The sequence below is a fragment of the Vicugna pacos genome, chromosome X, assembly GCF_048564905.1.
Source record: "Vicugna pacos chromosome X, VicPac4, whole genome shotgun sequence".
In the NCBI taxonomy this organism is placed as follows: domain Eukaryota; kingdom Metazoa; phylum Chordata; class Mammalia; order Artiodactyla; family Camelidae; genus Vicugna; species Vicugna pacos.
In genome coordinates this window covers 22,141,247-22,165,333 of record NC_133023.1, presented here as the reverse complement: position 1 = coordinate 22,165,333, position 24,087 = coordinate 22,141,247, and the positions used below count along the sequence as shown (strand labels likewise).

The window sequence follows — 24,087 nt, the reverse complement described above, 5'->3', positions numbered from 1 at the left end:
GACATAATATTACCCTGGAAAACACTCTTTGGAAAGCCCTGTTCCTGAGATGTTACTATTATAGGAATCTTTAGTTTACAAATTGTAATGCAACTCTGTCATATTCTTGATGGCTTGGGTCATATTCATTACATTTAGAATGGAAATAAAGCACGTAGTTGTTTTTAAAATTTAATCTTCATTTATTGAGTACCTTTTCTGTACAAACTGTCTTTTATACTTGGGACTTGGTAAAAATAATTATGAAATATAAGTAGTCAAAGCAAAAATCTTTATGCATCATCATCCATGAGCTAGTTTTAAAGCCATTATGTACTACTTTGATCTCTACTTTTGGCAATTTCCAATTGGGAAGCATCCCTCTAGAAGGCAATTTGCCATACTCCATTTTACTCCAATCATTTGGATAGTCCTAAAAATTTCATGGGGAAAAAGTCGCAATTTAGGAAATGGAAATTAGATTTTTCAGTTCATTTTCTCAGACAATGAAAAAATAAACTTAGAGTAACATGAAAGAAAAGGACTTTTATAAATTTAAATAAATAGAAATGCCTAGAAGGATTTAAATAGATCAAGAAAAGTATTTCTCCTGGCAATACAGAAATAAACGCTGCAAGCTTCATTTATGTCAAAGTCAGAATTCAAGTTAACTTTTGAATTTACAAAGAAAATTTAGGAGGAGGATCAAAGCTACTTAAGAGGTGGTAATAAATTGTTTATTCTCTGATTCTTCTGTGCTTTCTCATTATTTTATGATCACTTACATTTCTCTTTGTTTGAATTTTTGTGTGTGTGGTGTGATCTCAACTGAGTGCCTCTTGGGACAATGACATAAAATACTTAACAGTATCATGCTTCTTATTCATTGCTCTCCATTATGTTAATGTTCACATTCCAAAGACAATTATTTCCATTTATTCTTCTCCTTATTCCATTAGCCTTCCCCATGCTGTTTCATTAGTCAGATTCCAGAAATGATTTTTTTGCCCTTTCTAAATCTGTGTTTTAATGTGGCTTTTTGTTGTTATTTTGCTTTGTTTTGTTTTCTGGTTTCGGTGTCTTTGATTTCTATCAACTATTATAGGATAAAAAGAAGTCACAATATAATTTTCAAAAATGTGAAAACTGCTAACCTCATACAAATATACAGTGAATATATATGTTAAAGGTTTAGAAAGAACCAGACGATGAGAAAGTTGGTTCTAAAGGAATACCAGAGACTGGTATATGCAATCTGCAAAACTGACCGATATGGCCTTAACATTTCCCTCAGTTTGACTAAATTTCAGACAGGTTTCTTCCTGATGAGAGCCTCCCACCCCCTGTCTTACTTTTGTTAGACCATTTACTTTGAGAAACCCTGCTCTGTCTCTTTGAGATGTAAATCTTCTACAACCCAGGAATGTCTTTCTCAAGCACCTGGGAGTCATTCTTTTGAAATGAATTCATCAAGAAAGAGAGTACCTCTCTCCCAGTCTCTGTGGGAGGACAGGAGTCTACCTTTGATAAGCACCAATTAGCACAGGTGGTCTAACACAGCCACCAACCTTCCCTTAATGCCTTCCAGTACTTTTCCACTAGCTCACATGCTGCTTAAAAACACTCTATGTTCAATCTCTAGTCCCTACTGCATTAGTTGTGAATGAAGTCTTCTTGCCATTTGTTACAAGTAGCCGGTGCAACATCTCTTTGACAAAGGAAAAAGAGCTGGAATAAGATTGCAAAGTTAGACACAAAACTGGCTAATGTCTTACAGGGCAATAAACTGCCACCTTTGGGGTTAGGTTTTCTTCTGTAGAGAACTAATTTTCATCCCTCCCAGACAAAATAATTTGCAACTTATCACTTTGCTACAAGTAAACATCTCACTTCAGAGTCCCAGATAATAACCCTCATCATGTGTTTGGAAACAACTTAATTAACACGCTTAAGGTTTCAGAAACATCTTGTCAAATACTGGCCAACCAGCTTTAGTGAATTTTTTAAATTATTTTTTTCTGAAGTTTGCAAGATCATGGCTTTATTTCCTCTGGAAGTTTTCTACTGCCATATATTTAAACATTTAGTTACTTGTCTGTTTTAATCAATTTCTGGATTTCATCAATTCTAAGATGCACATTTTGCTCACATTTTATCATCTCTGAAACTGGAATGTCTTACAATTGCTATGATAAGAAAGCATTGTGTCGTAGTTTATTGGTACAGATATTGATTGTGTCTCTTACAATATTTGGCATCTTACATTCCCTGAAATAAGATAAGTGCCTGCAGAGAATTTATGAACGTTGCTATCGAGGAAAAAAATGTACAAAGGATGACAAAGCTTTCCACTTATCAAAATAAACTTCTGTAATTGTGTGTCCAGTTACTTCAAATCCACATAATGACTCAAATTTTATACTCTTACATTTCCCTTTTAAACTATGTAGAGCTCTTAGCTCCAAATCACATTCCTTATACTTTTCTATACTTTTGTCTCTGCTGTGATAGCTTTTCTTAGCTCCTATTTTGTTTCCTTCATCTCCTTATTTCATCAAAATGTATTTAAATTCATCAAGCTGTTTGTATGCATCATGATTATTTTAGTGGTGATCATAAATAAAGTATTGAAAACTTCCAACAGAAAGAAAATCATGCCTTCCCAAACTTCAGGAAAAAAAATACTGAACTAAGCTGATTGACCAGTATTTCACAAAGTGTTTCCGAAACTTTCAGATAGTCTATCCCATTTTTAAAAGAGTAATAGAAAAAAAACATGCAAAGGGTCATTATGTCAGACTATAACCAAGTGAACTAAATGAAAATGGTAGGATAGACACCACAGATAGTTTAAACAGTATAAATACCAGCACAACAACATGAAACAAGGAAGCTCTAAGAAACTTAAAATAACTTTGAGTGGCTGATGTATGGGAAAGTGGCTTGAGGGAACACTAGGATAGTAGCTATAGGAGAGAGGGTAAAGAGTCTTTGTGCTTTTACAGAGTTTAAAGTTTATCATGGAAAGTTGAGGAATCCCTGAAGAACTTATAAACAAGGAGTAACAGGTTCAGGTTTATATTTTATGAATATTGCTTTATAAACAGTATGAAACAAAAAATGTCTAATAGCTAGATTGTAAGCAATTAAACATGTGAGCATTAATGAGAGATTAGATTAAGGAATAGTAACAGCACCGGGGACCTGAAATTCTGGTTCCCCTTCAACTTGGCATTTAAAGCATCAACCAATGGCCTCCAGGTCTGTCATCACCTTAACCAAATGAGTCATCTTCCTCAAAGAGACAGAGAGAGTAAATTCACCATGTCTGTCAGCTCTAGTTTCATAAACTGATGTCAAAACTGTAAGCATCCCCTCTTCCAAGACACACATACACCTTTGCTGCACTAGCATCTCCCTGATGCTCTGTGATTCATTCATTCCTAGCCAGTGCCCAAACATATACCATGTCTCAAACTCTTTCTGTATACCTTCTGGTATAAGATTTCTACAATTACCTAACTACCCTAAATCCTCAGCAACCCTTTCTCATACAGGCATTAATCCAGTAACGCCTGGCTGTCCTCTGTGATTATCCCTTGCCCTGTAACCATCTCAAGTGGTGCCTGTTTACCTCCTCACAGTGTGCACTTCAGAAACAGGAGCTGGGCTTGATGCTCCTGCTTCCTATTATAGCTCCTAACTAATAACTCATCCACTGTCTGGTCTAAAATCCTGTTCTTTTGAAATGTGTATCAGTTGGTTTAATAACCCTTTGCCCTTTCTGTTCTCATTTTCCAGCCTCACTCAAAGAAGGCTTTGGCATCTAGTTTAAAGATTTCCTGCTCACACCAAGCTTTGTCATCAGCATTGGTGTCTTCAAGATATAGGAGGATGACCCATCGTAACACTATGTATGTTCATCAGAATAGGCTAGACTACAAATGACCCCCAAATCTTACAGTGATTTTTAATAATAAAGGTTTATTACTCACTCAAGCTGCATGTCTGTCATGGGTTGGTTGAGGGTTATGCCACGTCACCTCACTCTGAGACATACGTTTGATCAGTTAAATCATTAAAAACTCAGACTTGACCATAATTTCCCATAATACCATCTTTCCTCCTAGCAGATATCATAGTTGCAATTTTACATGTATTTTGTGTTATTTCTTATTGTATTTCTTGACCTGTGCTCTGCAAGGCCTATGAGGACAGAGGCTATGTCTGTTTTTCCTAGTCTTACTTAGAGTCTTCAATAATGAGCCCAGTGCTAGCTACATAATAGGTATTCAACAAATGTTTATTGAACTAAATAATGGATAGAGGGATGAATAGATGAATGGGTAGGTAGCAATTATTGGAGGGAGGGGAGGAGAGAGAGAGAGAATGGGAGGAGGAGCAGAATAAAGTTTTAGGGAAGAAGCAAAAAAATTCTGGTCATTGACTAGGAGGTGTTTATGAACAATCAAAGAGTAGATGATCAGTAATCAGGTTAAAGCTAGAGGAAGAGTTGGAGGAAAAATACAAATTTGTAAATTATCAGAACATAAACAGTAGTTGATTTAAAAGCAAAAAGGATTACAGGTTAGACTGATTGCATTTATGGCTCCCCTTTACCTATATCTCCAATGCAAGGTCACTTTGCAGCTCCTCCCAACAAGAAGTAATCTATTTTTCTACTTGAATTTGGGCTGCCTTTGTCACTTGCTTTGTCCAGCAGAATGCGACATACTTTATAGACAGGCAAAATGTGAGTAGAACTTCCTACTGATCTATAGTTGACCGCAGATGCAGGAGAAAACCCAGCTGACCTATAGACTGATGATCAGTATCAAATGACTGTTTTAATACACTGGCTTTTGAGGCGGTATGTTACACAACCACAGCTTACTGATACACAAGAGATAAATGCTACAAAAATAAGATTTTGAGAATCATTTAAAATGTTTGTGTTCTTAATTTTTTTAATTGTGGAAAATTTCATACATATGCAAAAAATAAAGAACACTAAATAGCTCCCATACACCGTCATCTGGTTTCAACAATTATCAACATATCGCTGATTTAATTTCATCTATATACCTACTCATTGCCCTAACTACCACTGAGATTCTCTTGACAATTTCTGACACCAATCATCTCCTTTTTCAAAGTAATTTTAAGTACACATTTTGGAAAAGACAAGTTAAGCTCTTTGAAAAAGTTAAGTAACCCAGTGCTCCAAAAGAAGCTTGTTAAAGTCACTAAAAGATATTTACAGACAAATTCATTTAAATTAACTCTTATATAAGCTCGAACTTCAAAAGCCAAAAAGGAAGGAGAAAGGTGGAAGAGAAATCTCTTCCCAGTTGATAAAGGAGTAATGCTGGCCCTGTGTATGTTCCTGTAGGGACCACAATCTCTTTCTTTAGAACCAGAAAAATGAGTCCCCTCTCAAGCACAGAGAAGGAAGAAGAGATCTAACGCTAATCTGACTCCCAGATGAGATTCAAGGCTTTCCTGGGGGAAAAAAAAAAGTCAAGAATAAAGATTATTTCCCATAAGATAAGTAATACACAAACTGGAGAGGAAGGGGGTGTAACTCAACACCAAGTCCCAATGACCTGAGAATTTTCTCACAATCAACTGTCCCACAAATATGTCCTGTGGAAATTTTGCTTTAGCACAGATAAAGAGGAAGTTCACTGATGCAGAAATGAAAATATACTGCTAACTCTCCTCAGTATATTTTTTCTCAAAATATGCATAAAGAGTTAAGTGATTTAGCTGACCGAAATGTTTTAACAAAGGCAATTTTTTGGGGGGTAGGGAAACAAATAGTATAGAAAGTCTGTACTAAGTATAGATATTTTAACAAACTGCTATCACTTAATGGCAGTCATCCAAATATAGGTATGGAAGAAATGAAAGGACTTCAACTCATTAATTAATAATAAAAATGTGATAAGTCTGAGGGCCAAAATACTTGAAGTCTCTTCTACTTTAAAGTGAAATTTTTATACAAGGCTTACTTACACTTTGGTTCATGTAGCCTATAAAAAGATGTTTTGATGTTTACCTTCATTTTTTTCCCATGAGAGGCTCTGAGAGATTAAGAGTATCATCCAAGCTTCACAGTTAGAAATTTGAAGATCTAAGAAACTCTTCAATGTCTTCTGATTCCTAGCCAGTGTTTATAGTGATGTAACATAATACTTCTTTAAAGTAGATACAATTATAAAGAGGCTTCAATATTGGTTTCACATATACACTAAAGTCTTTTGGTTATGGAAAAAAACACATTTTACAACACCTTCAATATCTATCTACTTTCTGGGAAGTCATCATTGATGACTCATCCCTAACATAGAATCCCTAGTCAAATCCTATGAAAGTGACGGTCTGGTAGCTCTCCTGTCCTTCTCTGAATTCTCACTATCATGGCCTAAGTCTAGACTCTCAACACTTCCCATCTGATTGGCTCTTGTAGCTGATGATACCAGATCCTCAACCAAATGGCTACCATATAAAGGCTGCTTCCTACAAACACCTGAAAGCCTTAGTCTGAGGGCTTTTGTATGGCCTTGAGACCAACCTTGGTTTCTGTGACTGGCAAGCCAGCAATGCTGCAGAGCTAATTCTTTTAGAAGAACCCCTCAGTAAGAAACAGACGGAGAGTTGGTGGACAAATAGCCCATCTCCCTCTCCCCTTGGCTGTGATAACTCTGAGGGCATATCTACATTTTCTCCCAGAGTTCTCTAGTACACCTAGTTTCTAATTGCCCACAGGAGGAAGTAGCTTTATAATACAAATTTTATTGGCTTCCTTCTCTTCCCCATATTATTTCCCTATTTCTCTAGTGATATTCCTTGGGGTCTGCTTCTTGGCATGCCCAATCTGAGACAACCCTGTAGTTGGGTGTTGCTCTAAACCCTCCATTCAACTTCCTCACACCCTGCTGCCAAATGAACTCCCTAAAACTCAAATCTGATTTTGTCATCCATCTGCTTATAGTCCTTCACTGGCTGTCTTATCTTTTAGTAATAGGTTTTACCTCTTCAGTTTTGCACCCAAGTCCATGAACTGATCACTTCCTACTTCCACAGCTATATCTCAGAATAACCCAAGTCACACACACTTGGCTATAGTCATAGACAATCAGAAGGCATGTATAATGATTCTAGCCTTATAGTATTTTCCACCTAGGATCTCCTCAAAACATCATTTTCATCCAAGTTTTACTCCTGTGTCAGAATTCGACACTTACATCTTCATGAAGGCTCTCTGATTCTTATTCAAAATTACATGCCTCATTAAATACCCACTATACTCTGTTCTTTCCTTTCTCATAATCTTTGTCATATTAGACATCAATTGTTGACTTAATTTTATTCTTCAGAAGACTGTAAGACTTTGAGGATAAGGACTTGCCTTCAATTACTAGCCATCGCGTGGCCAAGAAGAGCTCTCAAAAGACTGTTCAATAATTCTATGGATGACTAAATATCCGGAATAATTTTCTCTATGGTGTTTAGGCCATCCTGGATCACTGCCTTCATCTCCTAAGAAAAAAATAAAACTCCTGAGCCTGGTATTCTCTCCACAGATACTTCTCAAATCTGTCCATAAGCTTCCTTTCGAGATTCTTCTGTATCCTCCCCTGCAACACCGTTCACTCTTCACTCTGGCCACATACACCTGTTGTTCTTCCCTTCTCACAGCACCTTTTCCCAAATCACCAAGTTTGGCACAGTGCTACTGCCACTGTCTGAAATAAAATGCCCTTTCCATTCCTCTATCAAGAAAAATCTATCTCATGTAGCCTTCAGGCACCCTGTTCTATATATCCATCCCTGAATCTTCCTGGCAATAACACTTTGTCACCAGATCTCTAACAACATTTGCCATACAGTGATATAGGTAATTCTTCACAAGTCTGTCTTCCCTGGTTGACTGTGGTATCTTCAGGCCAATTTGTGTCTTGTTCCTTTTTCTTTTTACCCTCAGACAAAAATGCAGGTCTGATGCTTAGCAGATGTTCAATAAATTGTGTTGAAAATACAAATAAAAGAGAACAATATTCCAGTTGAATTGCATATATTAAAAAGTATATGGACGTGTTTATATATATATATATGGTATGTCTGTGTGAATATTGTCTAAATAACTTAAATGTTAATATTGATAAACAATCAGAACATGTTTAGCTTGATATGTGATGATCAGATACAAGCAAGGAATCAATTTTAAACAAAATGAGAGATATCCTGTGGAAAATAATATTTTTATGTGTGCACCAGAGAAAGGGTCTGGCACAGTGGACATAAATCTCATCTAACAGGAAAGTAATTCCAAAGGTAATGATTAAAGCCTGTAATGATAAAAATACCTTGAGTCCTTTATCGTGTAAAGGCACAAATAAAAACTATAATTCTTTTAAGATCAGAGGTCTAGTTACTGCCAAGAGCAAACAAATCTACAGGCCTCACACTAAAACAAAAGTGGTAATTCAGAGCTGCCAATTTTATAGCCTCGTTAAACCAGGGAAGCCACAAACAACTCTTGCTGATGAGGAAATTATGGCAATTACCAAAATTGTCAAGGGAAAGGTATGACAACATATAAAATTTTCATGGCTTGAATTTAAGATCAGAAATTAATATTCATGATGAACATCATAGTCAAGGACACAGAGTTTTGCACTCTAGAATTAAAGGTCTTAAATTCTAATTTTAGAGTAGTCATTAAGTACTGTTTAGACAAACAAAAATGTTATTTCTTCCAGGGGGGCTATTAGGGTAAAAAGAGAGCTGTCATATTCACCTAATTAATGAAAACAACATTCAGAGATCAAAAAAGTTTGATATTTTCAAATCTTTACTTTGTAAACCAAAGCCTTTGAATAGATATCCACAGTGGCAATTTTCATTAGAAGTACAATTACTTGGAAATTTCAATTAAGGAGCTAGAACATTTTCATTCTTTTGTACATGATACCTACATGGGATTTCTATATCATGTCAACAAGGTTAACACACAGGCTGTTACTCTGCACACTACTGGTTTCCTTAATTAAGAAGTTTTCAGAAAGCTGAATAATCTGCAGAACTCATTCATTTGAAGATCACAGCAGTGGAATCTGGAAGGTACCTTGCTGTGTCTTTACTGCCTCTGATCCCATTTGTAAATTAAATTTAGATGAAGAGGTAAATTGTCTTTGTAAAAAAATTAACTACAGGGTACATCTTTAACATATTAGAAGGAAGAGGCATCCTTTATATTCAATCATGACTTCATGCTGGGTGCTATGACAGGTGCTTAGTATCCTCCATCAAGAAACTTTATATTCTTAGGATTTTATAAAGCACTTTGTCCCTGAATTTGTATGGGATATAATTTTCTTAAAAGGATTGCTATTACCTGAATATAAATTCTCAAACAATGTGGGTAAGAAAAACCTGGATGCATGCTGAACTGTTAGATTCCCATCTTTTGTTTCCCCAGAAATTCTAATTCAATAGGTATGTGGTAGGATCCAGGATTTTTTTTAAACTAGCACCTCTGGTGATTTTAAAAATCTACTTATACATCAGATTATAATTTGAGAAACACTGAGCAGCAGTTTTCAAGGGTGTTTTTGGGGGGGAATCCCCGTAAAACTTTTTAGAAAAATCCTGAGTGTTTTAAGTTGACATCTATTTTTTTGTAAGTTTAAAGAAGTTTGTTAATAGGAGGGAGAAAATATTAAATACTAGAAATATGAAAGAAAATAACTGAAATAATGCTTTATGACATGACTTCATGACACAGACTTTTTCAGAAAACTCTTTTTAGGGGGTAGTAATGTGCATCAAATATGAAGAAAAACAAATAAAATTTACCCCTGGGTTTTATCAATTGCATCTTGAAATAAGTTACCTCTATAAAACATTCCAATTACATTTAATTCAGTATCACTACTATATATTGCTTTGGCTATTCTGAATTAAGAGTATATCAACTTGGATTAAACTTCACACATATTAGAAATACTGTAAGACAGGCAGAAGAAAAAGATCTCTGACTTTAAGTGGCCTTGACTTTTCAAACTAATATTTCAGACTATCCCTTTGTTTGGCACCTAAGTCCTTTGAGCATCCAATATATCATAATGCAATTTCACTTTTTTAAACTGAAAGAAGGGCTATTTTATCAGGCAATTTTATACAAGAGTATACATACGGAAGTTGAGATTCTAAAGATGAATTCCCTACCAACTACCTTTGTGGAACACCCGTTGGAAGTTCTCTGTGTAACCCCAGAAACATTTGTATTTCAGTTAGAAGACTGCAGCCTTTGAGGGTGAGCCTATACACAAAATGGGCTAGGTTGGCCTGTTAGCTGATCTTAAGGCATCCTACTCTTTTCCTTCTTAAAAGACAGAGCACAAGTAATTATTGCATGAAAGGCTCTTTTCCAAAATAGACTTCCTGTCTAGTCTAGGAAGATCCTCGTCTGTCTTACATCACTGTTGTGCTCCCAATGGCTAGGCCAGTGGCTGCTGTAGAGCAGATGCTTAACAATCTACTAGAAAAGTCATTCAATTTAGAATGAATACAGTGTCAAAAATTCCCAGACAATTCAATCATATCAAATTAGATGCAACCAATTCCAAAACTTTTTTCAGTAACAGAAATAATATCCTTGTTTTAGTGTAAATTAATGGCTAGTAAATTAGTGGATTAGTTTAGTGTCAAGACCAGAAAGACAGCCTAAGCCTCTAAATAAGGATAAATCGAGTGAAAATTTGCTGCCAGATTACTGTAATCATTCTTCAAATACAATGCCATCAAAATTAATTGAAATAATAATTGTGTATAAACCTTACTTATCTGAAGCAAATAGAAGAAGTGTCCCTGGAATATCAAAAAAAAATAAGTAAATTATAAAATCTTGCTTACCCTTTATTGGGGAATAATTTCCAAATATAATTGTATACATTTAAAGTGTACAATGTGATGATCTGACATACCTATGCATTGTGGAATGATTACCAATGTCAAGATAATTAATATATCCATCACCTAAAAATAAAATATTTTAAATGAATTTTTATAAGCATTGGTGATTATGGAATCAGTGGATCCAGTTTGATATTCAGGATTTTTAAATATTAGTTTTGTAATCTAACCTTTCCACATCTACAATAAATGATTCTAAGCTAAATGGAAATGTATAGTATAAACATATTATAGGAAAGAGCCAATAATTGATGTTACCATTTCAAAACAAAGGCTAACATCCACATGTGGCTATTTAAAATTAAATACTATTTAAAACTCAGTCCTTCTGCTGCACTAGGACCGTGGAGTGATCTTGTGAATGGAAGCCACATGCTAAGCATTGCAGCCTGGCTTTGACAAACCTTGAAACTATCATACACGTTCAGGAATGCCTATTTTATAGCTGCTTTCTATGAGAGAATAAACGATCTTGCTTAAGTCACTTTTCTATAATATGAAGGGTAATTAATGATGTGATACTGCTTTAAAATGGTGTTTTCATTTCTTTTTATTTTTTCTTTTTTGCTTTTAGGACAATACAAGACATTTTCCTGAAACCTCTGGATCATACTTCAAATGCTACTCATTCACTCCAAAACTCTGACTCTTTTACAGGATTGTCTTTTATAACCTTCGTGGGAGAAAATGGATCGTTCCAGATCTGTAATTGTGAGATATAATGAAATCAGTTAAATGCCTATTCAATGCCTTCTTTTAAGTTTTTGTTTTATAGTCTCAGATTCTAGATCATGAAACAGTTGCGGAGACCTGCCTGAAAGCCAGACACCACTGTAAAACCTGCATAAATCAAGGCCACAGCAACTGATGTGAAAAGTTTTACTGATCCTTCAACTAAGATTAAGGGATGACGAATATAAGAAGTTTGTATGCATCCTAATCAGAGTAAGTTGGTTGTCTGTTTCCTGAGTAGTGAGAAATGTTCTGGGAACCAGAATTACAAATAGATGAAAGAGCAGGGATTTGGCCAACCTATTTTTCTTCAGGAATGTTGATGAGGTAGCTCTATAATTGCTTGTGAGTGTGACTTATCAGATCAGAGGGAGTAGCTACTGAGAGCAGGATGCACATGTATGTGTTAGGGGTAGGTACTGCAAATACTAATATTTCTTAATCCTTTCAGAAGAAGGCAGACTGCGGAAATTAAAAAAAGAGAAAGTTGTTCAAGAATATGCATTACTCATTCAGCAAATATGGATAGAGAGTTTACCATGTGCAAAACAAAAATAGTATATTGAGTCATTTCAGGATATGTGGAGGGATGCTTCTTGGCTGTGCCAAAAATGGCTACTGATTTCCCCTCAATATCTGTTTCCCCTTCTTCCTCAATATAACAGATAACTTTAGTATCCCACTCAGAATTTCCTCACCAGCTGTGGTACCCATACCTCAGCTGCTGTGAGCACTGACTGGTGAAAGCTTACACCGGTACCCTTTCCTAGAGTATTGTATTAGCATGACAAGAGCCACCTGGGTAGAGGTGTACACGCAGTCAGACCCTGTCCCCTTGCTTCAAGGCAGGATACACTCTGTGGTGCAATATGTTCCATGGCTCCCTGTGGGATCAGACTGAGTCTAGACTTCTGAAAATACATCGTTTCCTGGCTCCCTCCAGATCACTTGCACAAGAATCCCTGCCTTGGGCTTTTCTTCTAGAAAAATGAGTTTAAAATCCTCAATAATAAACCACTTATATTATTATCAAGCATATGGGTACTAATCATAAAAACTACATATCCCAGCCACCACTACAGTTTGATGCAATTACACGAAGAAGTTTTGACCAATGAGATGTAAGGAGAAGTGACATATTTAATCTCTGGGATTTGTTCTTCAAAATGGAAAGGACCATGTTCTTTGTTCCTTTCTTTATGTATTGCTGCTTATAATAACATGGATATGGTGGATAGAGCTTTATCTTGGAAAATAAAGTTGGGGACCATACCCCAGGGACAAAAGAGTGGGGATAGAGAACAAACCTGAGGCTTAGACAATTGATAATTAGGCTGATATCATACAAGCTCTGAACTGCCTTCATCTGGACTTTTCTTGGAGCAAAAAGCTTCTCTTGTGTAAGGCATATGACTCATTTTTTAAATTGAAATATAGTCAGTTTATAATGTGTCAATTTCTGGTGTACAGCATAATGTGTCAGCCATACATATACATACATATATTCATTTTCATATTTTTTTCATTATAAGTTACTACAAGATATTGAATATAGTTCCCTGTGCTATACAGAAGAAACTTGTTGTTTATCTATTTTATATATAGTAGTTAGTATCTGCAAACCTCAAACTCCCAATTTATCCCTTTCCTGGTAACCATGTTTGTTTACTGTGTCCGTGAGTCTGTTTATGTTTTGTAGATAAGTTCATTTGTGTCTTCTTTTTTTTTTAGATTCCACATATGAATGATATCATATGGTATTTTTCTTCTCTTTCTGGCTGACTTCATTCAGAATGACGATCTCTAGGTCCATCCATGTTGCTGCAAATGGCATTATTTTATTATATTTTATGACTGAAAAGTATTCCATTGTGTACATATACCACAACTTCTTTATCCAGTCATCCATTGATGGACATTTAGGTTGTTTCCATGTCTTGGCTATTGTATATAGCGCTGCTATGAACGCTGGGGTGTATATATCTTTTTTAATTAGAGTTCCCTCTGGATATATGCCTGGGAGTGGGATTGTGCGATCTATGGTAAGGCACTATTACTTTTAAGATTCTTGTTATGCACAATAGCCTGTCCCCAAACTTGACAACTGAATAAAACATTTTTCTTTGCTCAGATCTCAATGGTAATGTATGTATAATAAGAGATGCAAAAATGAACAAGATGTTACATCTCTGCCCTTAAGAAGCTGATGGTCTAAAGGAAAAGAAATTTGAATACAGTATGGACTTCAGCTAATTTTTTAAAAAGAATAACAAGTAGACTATTATAGAACCTAGAAAGAACCCCAGACTTCTTTCTTTATTTAGTCAAATGCTGTGTAAAGGAGTAATGATGGGTAATTCTATTTAAGGGTTTCCTAGAGTAACAGCTTAAAGTCAAGACAATTTGATTTCTCAAGACTCTGATAATTTTTGGTAAAAAGTTTAGGTTTATACAAGAAAAGCATTAATATGTGACTTTTACTATTTTTTCCTTTTATTTGTTTCCCATAGCAACATTCAATCAGGCTCTCAATAACCAATCAAGCACCATCTCTAATGTATTTTTAACTTCCAAAGCGATCTTGAATCTTTTTTTCCTTGCTATTCCTACCATTAATACTCTAACCACAGTCCCCATCACTTCAAGCCCTAATCATTGCAAAAACTCCTTGCCTGTTTTCCATGTTTCAATTTCCATAAACATTCATACACTTGCTGCAAGATAGTTCCAGGAAAACTGCTTTAGATTTCTATCCCTTGCTTTATACTTATCTGCCATTTATGTCTTAGCATCTGTATTACCATTCTTTACAGCCCTCCCTCTCACCATCATCCACAAAACCCCATTTTCCAACAAAACTGATCTAGTCACTCTATCAGGAATAGACTTTTTTTTTCTGTTAATAGCAAAAGCAGTTTCTACTGCTGGCTTAAATATTTGCAGTTTGCAAGGCATCTTCTAGATCAGGGGGTCAACAAACTTCGGCAAATAAAGTTTTACTGGCGCACCTGTGCGCCCATTGCTTTATTATTGTCTGTGGCTCTGTCCCGCTACAACCGCAGAGTTGAATGGTTGCCATAGAGACTATATGGCTTTGCTAATCCTAAAATTTTTACCATCTGGCTCTTCATAGAAAGTTTACCAACTCTTGTTGTAGATCATTATTTAATTTTTCTTGTCCTAGTCTTCAAATCACAGGCCCTTCTAAGAACATCAGTTCCTTTAAGGTCTTCTCTATATCCATTGAGGTTACTTTTCCTATTTTTTTTTTTTTTACTTGGGAATTGCATATAAATTTAGACTTAGAAAGAGCCTTGTATAATTATAGCTTCACATTCAACTTTTTCACTTATCTTAAACTTTGTTGATCAGCTGCTGTTACTTTATTGGGCCTGTTCTCTTAATCTTTGTTTACTGTGCCAACATTAGCAGTTAGCTTTTTTTCTGAGAAATTTTTTTTTACAAATGAAGAATAATAATGACAGTACAATAGTATAAATACCAATAGTCTTGCTGAAATGTCAGTGGTCTCGATGCATGGCACAGATATTATTGTTTGCAATTTAAAAACTTCCTCACAGTAATTACCAATTATGTCATATTATAGATCTTCAGTGTTTGTGAAATATTATAAATATACATGTTACAGCCATGACTGAAAAGGGCTCATAGTGATTCATTTTACCTAAAATGGAAAAAAAAAGGATACATAAGAACTCAGAATTAAACTTTATGTACCTAATTGTTTTACAAATATTTCTTTTTTTCAGTAGCCTACCTATTCCGTATTAGTTTGACACTTTTTGGAGAAAATTGATGTCTCTCTTCCCTGCATATGATACTATTGATTTCAAAGAGTTTTCAATGTTTTCTCTCTTATAGGACTTGGAAAGATAAGACAAACCTTTTCTTAATCCAGCGATCTAAGAAACTACCCCATCATCACTTGAGCAGAATTTATTTCCTCTACTTATTAGTATTAAAAAATGGTTGTTACGTTAAAGACATGTATTTGCAGGATGATAAAATAAGTCAGTAAACTGAATAGACAATTCACACAGCTCTAGGCTTTCACTTCCAACAGTTGGGTTTGTTGTTTCTGAAAAGAAAGCACTCAGAAAGACATCCATCTGGTTAATCATTGCCTGAGACAAAAATAGCTGGATCCTTTAGAAAATGCCTTCATGTCTCAGACAATGGAAAGAAGGGTAAACTTTAGTATGTGTTCTAGGTTGATCTACCACTTCAGCATGTTCACCAAGCATTATCAGAAGTATGCAACTGGAAATTCTCTTTAAAGCCTATTATGGCAAGAAACACGTTCCCACCAAAAAATTATACAAAGAGTACCTGATATGCAGTTTTACATTTTCAATTTATCTTTCATAAAGACACTGCATCAGGACTTGAAACCTTGTTTTAAAGACTTTGAATTGTATATGGATTTTTTAAAGGACTACCTTATGTAGGTTTAATTACATTTTTATAACCTATAAATTACAGTTGATACTCTCAAAGGTACACTCTGGTTTCAATTAAGAGAGGTAGTTTAACAATTAGGAGTCTAAAACTGTGAAACTACTTTAGGTCTTTGAAACACCTATGTATATGATCATTAAGATTTCTGGCTAGGATATAAAACATTCATAGGGCATTTTCCCTGAACAAATGAAGACTCCTTGGGGCATAAATGTCTAAGACTTTCTAAAACGATGCTGACATTATTTATCCTTTGATCCAAGAATGACTTGATTTTTAAGCAATAATCACATACAATAATAATAAATACTAAAATTACATTCACATATATAAAATACAGATTAAAATTAATGACAAATTATTTCTACTACACTTATAGATGGTACTTGTGGGTCTTTTAGGCCTAACATATTATTACTGTTTACTTCCACCTGGTGATAGTGAGGGTATATTGCAAGGAGACAGTGAAACAGTGTTCTGGAAGAGCAAAAGTCATGATGGAGGATAAGCAGTTCATAACTGCTGTTAGTTTCAGACAAGAGATGTCATAAGAAATTGATTTATTTTATTTTCTCATAGAAAATGATAGCAATCAGAAAATGGTGTCATTTTGGCTATCCCAGTGTTTTCCACAAGACATTCTTAGAACACTAACACCAATCAGGAATTATTTTATTCAGTAACTATTTTGTGGGTGCATTCCCAATGAAAACACTATCTCACATTGATTCTGAGGGGAAATCTTACCAGTGAAAATAAATTTGGGATACAATGCATACTCTTTTATCGAAAGAAGTTTGCTTCAAAGGTCTTCGAGGAAAACCCTAAGATACTTAGCTATGAGGATGTAGGAAGCATACCCTAAGACTACCTAAGCAAAGGGGTATCTAAGAATCTGGTGGGGAAAAAAAGACATATTCATCTGCCTGAGAGTTTCAAGCATGATTTTCCAGAGGAAACCAGCACAGACACCTTGGCAGTGCTTCGAAAACTGAAATAAACTTTTGTCAAAACAAAAACAAAAACAAAAAAAGGAATCTGGTGCATTGTCTTCCAGCAGGCTGACTTGAAAGTAGAGAGGTATCTGTCTTAAAGATATTTGTGGGTGTGGCCTCTGCTTAAAGGAATGGATTATAATTTAATACATAAAAGGCTCAGAGCATTTTAAGGAATCAAACTAGCTTGTTGCTAAAATTCAAATTAAAAAGAGGCCTCTGGGCCCTTAACTTTCCCCGGAAAAGAAGAGGATAGACCCAAGAGCCACAGAGAATCACTATCACTAAGCAGAACTGGGCCCTAATCAAAACACTGGCGTGCCCAGCCAGACCTTAGAATTACTAAGGGCCAGTGACTACTCTGCATCTCCCACATATTTCAAATGGGATTATTTAGTTTAGCTATATTATCCTTGTCTGACCACAGTATGCTGGGTGTGTAAGGGTAAGATAACAAGTCTTTTTAGCTCACAGAACTCTGGATCCAGAGGAGCCACTTCTAAGCAATTGTATTCCAGGAACTAAGCATAAAGAGCCTCTTTTACATCTGCATAATGAGATCCTGAACTTCTAGCCTCATCTTGATGCCATGATAAGACCTCAGGGATCTTAGGAATGCAGTGAGTGTACTTTGCATGGGAGAAGGGCATGAATTACTAGCAACCAAAGAGCAGAGTCTGTTTTGCTGTTATTTTAATGGTCCCATCAATGAACCACACCATGTGGTATTCAAGCTCTTGTAAAATCTTGAATCCATTAGCTCTAGACTTGGCTAATGGGATGTTAGAAAGCATGATGCAACTTGATGGTTGACAAGTAGCCAAACATTCTGAGTTGCCATATAAAAAGTATGGCTATCCTGCTGGAGAGACAGTTGAAAAGACCACACAGAGAAAGGGAGACCCCGAGAATTCATGCAGAGAAACAGGCTCAGACAACCTTGCATCCTAGTTGATTCCAGCCTGTGACTATGGCTAAAATCAGCAGAAGAACCAGCCAGGTAAGTTCAGCCCATACTGTAGAATCATGTGTAAATAAATCCGCTGCTATTTTAAAACACTTTATTTGGGAGGGGGGGTGTTTTCCCCCACAATAGATAACCGAAATATCTTTGGAGCAATCTGGGAAAAGTAGAAAGATGATAAACATATAGTGGATCTTCTTCAAGAAATACCTGTGTATTATTTAGATAGGCAGTGAAAAAAATGGAATTTCAGATGAAGGAATAAAAAGAGTAGGGAAAACTCATACTTTAATCTGCAAACAGCAGGCAGGATGGTGAGAACATAGCACAAAGTGCCTATGGAGACAAACACCCAAGATGTGTCTAAACTGAAAGGTAAAGCTGGGTTGTAAAGGGACATGTATGCCAAAGTCCTTGGACTTCATTTTGATGGGTAATAGGATCCGTTAAAGACTTTTAGGTAGAGAAATGAAATAATATCTTTATTGTGGACATATAATTCCACAGTGCTGTCAAATACTAACTAAAATGGGAAAAACCTGGAGGCAGAGAAACCACTTAAGAGGACACTGCACTCACCTGGAGAGTGGAAATTGACAAGAGCAACAAAGAATAAATTTAAAAGACATTTCTAAGATAGATTGGGCAGGTCTTAGTATCAATTAAGGCAAGGTAAAGGACATTAAGGAAACAATGATAAATGATAATTTTCTAGCTAGTCTTACTGGAATGATAGTGATTCTATTCATCAAAAAGAAGGGAACATCTCAGGATGAGATAGCTTTGCTGAGGTAGGCATCAGAATAGATTCTGGTACATGTTGAAGTCAGTATGTCTCTTGGACAAATAGGAAAACGGAACTATCAGGAAACTGAAAATATACTTCTGGTGCTTGTGAAAATTTCTGGAATTATTTTTGAGTCATTAATAAATACTTATTAAGTGAAGCTACTGTAATAAATAAGACAGATCAGGGAGCAGTGATTCACAAGCTGACTGCACAGTAGAATCATCTGTTATCTGGATTTTTAACTGATATGAGGTGGTGGACAGGCATCAGTAATTTTTAAAAGCTCCCAAGTTAATTCAAATACGCAGCCAAAGCTGAGAGCAACTCATGGAGAAGGATAAAGGGAAAGAGTTGATAACAAAATTCTGGTAAAGACTAGGATTTTAGGAAAATTCAAAGAAAGGGATTGCAAGGAAATTTACTAAGTTATCTGTCAGAGACCTAAGAATAGAGTGGTAAAGATGAGTGATAAAATGAAGAGAGATCCAGATCTGGCAATTTGTTCTTTGGCCCTTGCAAGTAAAAATTTAATAGAGTAGCAAAGAACTCAAACTATCTTTCATCACCTTCACTCTACTATTAACCCCTCCCAATGAGTTTTTATTTTGGTAATTATATTTTTCAGTTCCATAATTTCCATATGTTTGTCTGTTATAACTTACATTTCTTTGCTGAGATTTTCCATTTTTTTCTATCTGTTTCAGGAGATTTTGTAGTTACTTGCTGAAGTATTTTTATGATGGCTGCTTTCAAATCCTTTTCAGATGCATCTCAGTGTTGGTATCTGTTGACTGTCTTTTCTCATTAATCTTGCAAATTTCCTGACTCATGGTAAGACCACTGAGTAATTTTTTTTACTGTATCCTGAACATTTTAGATACTAGAATTTGGATCCTATTTAATCTTTTTTTTTTTTTAATGCAGGCAATCCTCCAGTTGAAATGTAACATGAGGGCAGAATGGATATGTAAGGTTAGCCTCCTCCTCAGCCATGCTGACATCTTTCTGGTGAAAGTGTGGTGTTGACACACATTGTCTTGTTGCCTCCACCCAGGGAGTAAGCTCACTCCCAACTGGGCCTCACTGACACCAGGGGAGGGAAGGTGGGAAACTGGATGCCAACTAGCTCTACCTCCCACCACCTAGTCCTGCTTTGTTGAAGGTGGAAGCTTTGGTCCCCACTGAGCCTCAATGATACTGGGGAAGCGGAGGAGTGAAGCCTTGCAGTGACTGGCTCTGCCTCACAGTGCCTCATAGATTCTCGTTGCTGCCAGGTGGGTGTAGAGGCTCAGGTGGCTACTAGGCCTCACTGACACTTGTCTTGCAGGGGAATATAATTCCTGCCTAGATCCTCTGGGTGAAGGTTGGAAGATCAGACCCTGACTCATGTGTGCTGATTCTACCACAGCATGGGCATCATATTACTGCTGTCTGCTTCTGCCAGGCAAGGCCCCGCCAACATCATCTGGCAGGGCAATTGGAGCACTGTGGTCATGCCATTCCTCAAGTCCCGAGGTCCTTGGACAAATCCTTCTTTTCTGCCTTTCAACACTTGCTATGCTTGTCTGTTGTATTATATTCAGCCTTTCCAGTTGTAAGGGGGAGGACTCGGAGGAATGCAGCTACTTCATCTTGGCAGAACCCCATTGTATTTTAAACTGTGATCACAGTATCTCTAACAATTTATCGCACACTTATTTTCTCTTATGCAAATGACTTGAAGGCAAAAAAGTGTTTTCTTAAGTCTTTGTAATCCTAGTATTAGTATAATACTTAATGACCAGTAGCTGTTTCTTACATGGGTGACTGACTAAATGGATTTAACTGAGTACCTCTTGCTTAATGTGTACTTTCAATGAGAAAGAAAAATTATTTAGTCTCTAAAGAGAAAAATCAAAATTTGGACAAAGGAACTAGATACTAGATAAAACACATTACATATGTACATATACATCATTTGAAAAAAATTTTAGAAAAAAATTAACACACAAATACTAATCACACTTCTAATAATACTAACAATGTACACGTTGGAAATGAAATTCAAAAGATACTACCATTTACAAACACACCAAAGAAAATGAAATATTTATGGATAAATTTCACAAAATGTGCACCTGATTTGTATGCTGAGAACTACAAAATACTGATGAAGAAGTCAAAGAAAGAAATCCTAAATAAATGGAGAAGCTTACATGAAAACTTATATGGAGAGGAACAGGCCCTAGAACTGCTAAAAGAATCTTGAAAAAGAAGGATAAAGTGGGAGGGCTCACTCTAACTGACATTTAGTCCTACTATATAGCTACACTAACCAAGACAGTAAGAACACAAATCATCCAGTTATAAAATGGGCAGAAGACAAAAACAGACATTTCACTGAGAAGTATAGAAAGGTAAATCAGCACACAAAACTCCAGTATTAGCCATTAGGGATATGCAAATTGAAAATACAATGAGATAACATGATACACCAATGGTTACAATGAAAAACAGTAACCGTATCAAATGCTGCAAAGATGTGGAGAAACTGGGTTACTCACATACTGCAGGTGGGAATGTGGAATGGTATAGCCTCTCTGGAGAACAGGCAATTTCATATATGACTAGACATGCAGCTACTATAAACTCAAATTCATTCTAGGGCATTTATCCCAGATAAATGAAAACTCACGTTCACTAAAAATTTACATGAATATTCATAGAAGATTTATTTTCAATACCAAAACCTGGAAACAATACAGATGTCCTTCAAAGAGTAAATAAACACTGTAGTAATGTCCATACCATGGAACACTACTTAACAGTAAATAAGAACAAACTACAGACATGTACAACGACCTAGGATGGATTGCAAAGGAATTATGTTGAATGAAAAATCCAATTCCAAAAGGTTATATGCTGTAGGATTCCATTCATACAGCATTCTTGAATTGAAAAAAAAATCGATACAGAGAACAGATTATTGGTTGCCAGGGGTTTGAGATTGGGGTGGGGAGGCGGACGTGGACAATAGAAGGGATCCTTGAGGTGATGACATTTTTCTGTGTCTTGAATGTATCATTGTCAATATCCTGTTGTAAGTTTGTACTATAGTTTTGCAAAAATGATACCACCAAGAAGAACTGGCTAAAGGATTCATGGTATCGCTACATCATTTCTTGCAAAAAAATCTGAATCTACAAAATAAAACTTTAGTCCAAAATTAGGGAGCTAAACAACTTAGTATGATACCAGTTAGGGGGCATTAAAATGCTTACAAGTGCACCGGTGAGCTCTGCATATGAAACTATTAGAAGGGAATAACTCGGAAGAGAGGGATTAAAAAATTGGGAGTCAACAGTACAGGAACATTTTATTTTTTAGAAGTAAACTTATTCTTCTAAATGGCAATAAAGAAAAAGAAATAAAGGGTTACACAGCTCTCCTTCATTCACTTTTTTGTGTAAAAATAAAATTAACATTCAAGAAGAAAACGGAGTAAAAAAACCAGGTACTACAGAACAAAGAATTATGTGGTATTATTCTATCCAAAATAGCTCTTTATTACAGAAGGGAGTATGAAAGCTCTTGTGTGTTACCCAGACAGTAATCTCAGGCATTTCCATTATTTACACCATTTAATTGTCTATATTTAGGTGTAAATGCAAATTAACTGTACATGAAAAGGCTTGTTAAACCTTTTCATTGATAAGTTAATACCCAGAACACCTATCAGAAAGACTAGAACCTTTGAGTAGCAGCTAATATTTCCAAACGTCTAAAATTCTTTGTAAGTAGATTATTTAAAAACTAATGGTGATGGTTTTGTGGCCCGATAGCTAACAATGGGCCAAAATGTCAGTGACTCAACTACAGCCCTGAGCTCCCTTCACGTCAACACCAAGCCATCCTGTTCAAACCGCTGTTTATAATGCTCGCTTTCCAAACTGGAAAAGGGAGCCTTATCAACACTAGCATCAAATCATTTCGAATATTTGAATTGTAGTGACCAAAGTATCTTTTCCTGCAGTTTATCACTTTCCTTAGAACATCACTTGACATACAAAATTTTAAGGTGTTTGTCTTTCAGTTTCACCTTCCATTAAAATTGTAGGCACCTGAACATACGGCAAATGTCATTGTTTTTGAAATGTTTTGACCTTCACTGATTACTGCAACTATGAATTTAGGGACATTTTAGTGCAATTTCTCAGAGTATTGGATCCCAGTATATATTTGAACACATCAAAGAACTGCAACTTCAGTGCTTTAGAAACTCAGATTACTAACGTCAACACATCATTATTTTCCCATCAACAATAAATAACGAAATTAAGTGTTAGACTATGGACATTCAGCTCAATTCTAATCTCAGAAAAATGAGGATGTACATTTGCCTGTCTTGAAGAATCACCTCTACACATGCATGAACAACCAGAAATAATGATTTTTAAAGAAATGCAGCAGATGTGAAATTGAATCATATTACTATTAGTCAAGTAAGAAGAGCCCATCCAAACAGTACTCTCTAACTATACTAGTATAGCAATTCTTCATCATGCCCCTACAAAAACCTTACTTCTATTAAGAGTTATGTTTGAATGTAAAAAGATTAGATTTCCTTTTTTAAGGGAAAGAACAAGAGTTGGCAAAAGAATGATACATTTGTTCTTTTATAATTCAATGGACATTTTTCCCAAGCACAACTTTACTTGCATTCATTTATATTTTCCAAAATTAACCCTAACTTATATAGTGTCAGTGTTTAAAAAATAGAGTTATGTTTAACTTCCACGTGGCTTTGAACTATTTCAACATCCTAACACATCTATAGCCATGACTCTGTGTAAAAGTAATTCTTTCAGGTTAATGGTGACGGGGAGATACAAACTTTATGATAGAGGAGTAAGAGTGGCAGATGAGAATTTCAGAGGCGAAGTCAAATTTCGATTTGAAAAAGACAGTAGGTGATTATGAGACTTTCTCCAAATGGAGAATCCACTGCTTTAGATTTGGCTTTATTTCTCTTAATAAACCAAAATACAGAGAGACAAAGAAATAAATTTAAATACACCTGGTATATGCCTATGCCCTGCTTTGCAAATGTTCTATAGTTTGACGCCATCCACAACACTCATGCAGGGTGTGATACACCGTCTGTGACAGGCTAAATGCTGAAACTG

The 24,087-nt window shown here is 35.8% G+C and overlaps 1 protein-coding gene across 1 annotated transcript in view; it reads right to left on the bottom strand.

Annotated features, from left to right (window-relative positions):
* The window catches only part of IL1RAPL1 (interleukin 1 receptor accessory protein like 1), a 1,130,590-nt gene that overhangs the window by 502,453 nt on the left and 604,050 nt on the right, over positions 1-24,087 (bottom strand). The window lies entirely within an intron of this gene.